Below are 5,542 nucleotides of genomic sequence, written 5' to 3' on the forward strand. Positions count from 1 at the left end.
ACAGCGTTATGTATCATATCTTGTATCTTTCTTTGCCTTTGTTTCTACAAAGCTTAGAAAGTGCTAGCTTTGGCAGCGCATACTCTACAAAGTTCAGAAAGAAATCTTATTCTCTCCTTTTTTTTTTTTTAGGTCTCCTGAATCAGAATTTTTGATGTTTGCCTACCGTTACTGTTTTCTGACGCTTGTTTTGTTTTTCTGGTGCTAAATGATTCTGCTGTTATTATCATCCTTGTTTAAAGTGTTTCAAATGTGTTTTGGAGCAGATGTTATTTAAACAAGTAGAAATCATTCAAAAAGCTTTGAGAAATTAATATACTGCAGATCTATGAGTATGCTAAATAAATCAGTTGTATTTATTTAACTTGATCTCTTTGTAACCTATATAAAGCCAACTAAATTTGAACCAATCCTACCCAAGCGGCAAATTAGTAATAGAGAGCTCGTGTGCTTAGAGACCCAAATATCATTGCATTTCTCTATTCTCTAGTCTTCCCTCCAGTCCCTTATGTATTTTTTGGTTCTGTTAATGGAGATGGCAATTGAATCTTAAATGTTATTCTCCACTTTGTTCTGGGGATTGAAATGTAGTATGCTGGTCAACAGAATGAAGTATATACTTAGTCTGATACAAATTCAACTCCTGGTTTTGATATTTGCTGGCTGTTCTTGGGTAGTTTACCCACATTACAGTTTACATCCCTATAAATAGAAGATGTTAATATTCACCTAATATTCAAGCAGTCATGTAGATTCAAATAAAATCTTTCATATAACACTTAGCATGACATAAATCAGATGCTAAGTAAATGGTAACCATCATATTACCATGGTAGTGTTTTATGTACTTGTATTTAGAATTCCTTGCTGTATGTTCCCATGGCACCCTGTACTTTACTTATCTTAGAAAATATTTATCGTATGTGTTTATAATAGTTACCACGTGTTCATCTTCTCAGATAAGTGTAAACTCCAAGAGGGAAGGGGTCATGAAGGCTGTGTATTATCTCTGTTTTATCACCACTACATAGCATGATGCCTGTAGCACAGTAGGACTCAACAACAACTCAACACCTCAACAGGTGTTTATTGATTTGAGTTACATTTCTCTGTTACTTTCTCTACTCTGTACCCGATAAATCCATGGTCTCATCTTACCTGAGGGTAGTTCTCAGAGCTTTTTCTCCCTTCAGGCTTCTGCTTCTCTTCCTCTCTTTGTGTGCTGTAACTGCAATCCTTTGTTTTGAAATTCTTGGTTATTGTTATAAATTTTAGAATAAGGAGGCCCACAGGAAGTCCTGTCATTTCAGTGAGAAAGAACCGACCTTCTGCAGTGCCACTAGAAAGGGAGTCCTCCCAAAGAAATCAACAAACAGAAACATTTATCTTGAGTGCTCACTTCCTGTCACTTTAAAATTTTCTTCCAACTGCAGCCCAAGAGGAAAAACATTCTGTCTATAGGCTGAGTCAGGGCTGCTGTCTCAGCATTTTCACTTATAACCCTTTGCTGCCCACTGTCTGGGTTCCAGGAGCACATTATCATCTTAACTGCCTTTTAATGGTAATGACAGTGTCCTGCAAATTGAGAAAAGAAGAGTTTGGCTGTTAATTCCAGGGAGATCATGGGTCCGATAACTGTTAATAGTTTCAGGATGATTGCCAATAATGCAGCACCACTTGGGCAGCATTATATGCAATCTTTAGAGCTCTAAAAATCATTGAAATCCCTAAACCATTATGTTTAACTTAGACCAAGGCAACCATGATGACAAGCACAACTGGGGCTCAGTCACCAAATATCTAAATTGGGAAATAATTGTCTTTCTAGCAAAAGACTCCTCTAGAAAATAAGTCATGGTTTCTGAAGATTAGGAAATGATGGAAAAATAAATGCTACTCTTTTTTTGTTTTGTTTTTGTTGTTTTGTTTTGTTTTTAATGTTAGTTTTTAGCCATTCGTACAGAAGCAAGATGCAGAAGGGGCCTCAGCATGCTGTCTAATTAGGGGCCTTCCCATTAAGCCTCAGAAACCCCATAGTCACTCTTACATGCAGAATGTAGAAGTTTTGGTCTCTTCCATGGATGCTATCAAGCTCAGTGCATACAAAGCATCAGTGTGAACTCCAGTGATGTTCAGATGTTCATGATGCCAACTGGCATCTTTTGATTACTTTGATACTCTTTCCTTTAGTTTAGACTAAAAGACGTTATCCCATACATGTATGAGATGAACTGTTCAAAAGGGAAATCATCTAAAAATCAAAAATTCAGATTTCCTATAGTAGTTTCTAGGATTTCTTTATCTCTACAACTGGTAGTGTGGTATAATGGAAAGGATATAGTTTTACAATTAGATACATCTGCTTAACCATTTTCTAGATGTGAGGCCTTGGTCAACTCAGCATCTCTGAGACTAATATTTATTTTGCCATATTGTTATTTGGACTAAATAATTCATGCAAAGATCATTGGAACTTGGAAATTCAGAACAAGAAGGAAAGACGAAGAAGAAAGAATGGTGTGTGGCTTAGGACTGGAGCTTTGTTTTACAGAGACATTGGAAGTTTTGATGCACAGGAGAAGTAATAATATTTAAAAAAAAGTTCATCAGAGATGAAAAAGAAATTCCAAAGAAGCATTGTTATGGCCTTCAAGTCTCTTCATTATACTAGTAAAATGGAAGTAAAAATTTTAAATTGTTTGGAATTTTTAAAAAACTTTCTAAAATGTGTTCCTTTGATTAAGATATTGCCTTGAGGCTGGATGGTTGAGATTAGTATAAACTCTTACACAACTGTAAATGCTTTCTCCATGTTCCCAAATATTGATTGGTATATAGGACTCCAAAGCAAAGAAAAATCCATGGTACAGATATTGGTTTGATTTCATAAGATCCCAGGTTCAAGTTCTTACCTTATTCTTTCACTTTCTCACTTAAAAATCTTAAAAAAAATTATTTAACCTCTCTGATACTTTTTTTTTTTAAGAGAGGAAGAGAGAAGTGGGGGAAGGTCAGAAGAAGGGGAGAAGGAGATCTTAAGCAAGCTTCATGCCCAGTGAGGAGCCCTATGGGAGGTTCGAATCTCACAACCCTGAAATCATGACCTGAGCTGAAATCAAGAATCAGCTGCTTAGCTGAGCCTCCCAGGTATCCACCCCTGGGGAGTGTGTGTGTGTGTGTGTGTGTGTGTGTGTATTTAAATTTCTATTCCCTGTGCCCTTCCTCATTAGGGTCATGAGATATAAAGAATGTACTAGAAATGAAAGAACACAACTACATTTTGATAATTTTGTTCATATCTAGAACTGTATTTTCTTCGTTTATCCCAGAGGATTTTTCTTCATCTCTTTTATATGTATCTATAATTATGTGATACATTCTATAAAGTAATATGCACAAAGATAGAATCAGGACTATTTTCTTAATTAGTTCTGTTTATAACTGCACAAACCTATTATTAATAGTACCGAGAACGAAAAGACATTTGTTGAAAATGACCAGTAATTTTAAGATAGTTTGCCATATTAATACAAAATAAAATATGACCGAAGATTGCTAAAGATAGATGCTTTTCCAAAGGAAACAATTCAGTTGTAAAAATTTGCCAATATCACAACTTGACTCTGAACTAGGAATTGTAAACCGAGCTCTATCATCTGTCATTGGGCCTGTCTTCAGGTAGATTTCTTATATCTCCCGAGACTCAATATCCTCATCCAACAACTGAATTGTATCATAATTTACTCTAGATGTCACAATTAAGAGGCAGCCCATAATTAACATGTTAGAGCAAAAAGCAGAGGAGAACCAGAGTTGTTGGCCCAAAGCAGAAGAAACAGGTCATCAACAGGTAAATGACAATCTACTGTAGAAGGAGGCCCAGAGAGGAATGTGCTATTTCCTCTAATTTTCGAAGTACTGTGATTCTAGAAAAGGGGAACTATAAATTAATTTATAGTAAATATAAATTAATTGATTTTCCTGATCTAGAAGCTCATTTGATGACAACATACAATAGATATGAATGAAATATATCAGTGAGAGCTAAATGGCTGCCAAAAAAAAAAACAATCATGAAGATCAAAGAGTAGTTTAGTTATAGTTATTCTTTGTCTCTGATGGAAAAACTTCATTAGAGATGGCTTCCCAGAGTGAATAATTCCCAACTTTGGGTCCACCTATTTAAATGTAATTCTCATCTTAAAATAAATACCCTCACAGAAACATTCAGAATGGTCATAGCCAAATTGACACCTAAAATGACTGTGATAGGTTGGGTGGGAGATATGTCAACCAACTTCATGGTTGTTGTTTGTTCATTATATATTGCACATGCAATATGTAATTTAATATAATCCATAATGTATAGCATATAACATCCAATGCACTGATCTCATTTTTATCTACCTACATCTATTTATCTGTATTATTTTTTATTCCTTTTCACTAATAATTGGTTAAACTCTAGCCAAATATTCTGGTCTATTTGGATCCTATTTGGACAAAAAGTGTTGTCTTGGGAATGTGTCCTTAATCTTTTTTAGAAAATATGTACCTGCTATGTATTAAAATGATTTTTTTTCTTTATGTGGAGACTCTATCTATCTATCTATCTGAAGGTTTTCTGTCATTTCTTTATCGGGACAGGGAGTGTGTCATCCATTCATACAGACCCCTGTGCTGGCCCTTATGTCTAGATGGTACACACACCCTTTATATGAAAATTTAAATACAGGTATTATGACATAGTAGGCTGTAGACTTCAGTTGTCTGTTTTCAAATCTTGACCTTAACCAGTGCTGTCCTGAAGGCTGGCTTGCATTGTCTTGTGGGTGTCTCTCCCTAACACTGCACTCAGAGACCCATGTTTGATGGTAGCTTGAAATCAGCCTTGGTGGGAGTATTTACAGCACAGAAATTGGCAAATACTACAAAGCAGAGATTTTCCTCCTTCTAGGAAGCCAGTTGTTAAACATTCACTGTACTTTTCTGGCCTTAACATGTGTACATGATGTGATCTGAGGCAAGTAACTGTTCTTTTTTTTTTTTAAAGCATTTTTAAATTTAAATTCAATTAATTAACATATAATATATTACTGGTTTCAGAGATACAGACGTCTGATTCATCAGTCTAATATAATACCCAATGCTCATTACATCATAAGCCCTCCTTAATGTCCATCGCCTGGTTACCCCATTCCTCCACCCTCTTCCCCTCCAGCAACCCTCAATTTGTTTCTTATGATTAAGATAATTTTTTTTTATGCTGGAAATAAAGAAGGTATAATTCTTTTTAAGCTGCTGCTTTTTTAAATTAAGAAAATGTATAATAAATATACTATGGTGCCTTGACAAAAAGGGCTCAATAAATGTTTTCTTTTATAATTGTAAATAATTTTAATATCTGTATTTAGTTATTTAAACTTAACACTTTAAATACAAATGCTCGATCACTATATGCATTTTGTTTCTATTGCCTGTCTCTGATTTCCTGCTTTCTGGACCCGAACAATGCTGGAGTTTTAAGATATTCATGTTTTTC

The sequence above is a fragment of the Mustela putorius genome, unplaced genomic scaffold (assembly GCF_011764305.1).
Source record: "Mustela putorius furo isolate JIRA1106 unplaced genomic scaffold, ASM1176430v1.1 tig00000421_pilon_pilon_pilon, whole genome shotgun sequence".
Lineage (NCBI taxonomy): Eukaryota > Metazoa > Chordata > Mammalia > Carnivora > Mustelidae > Mustela > Mustela putorius.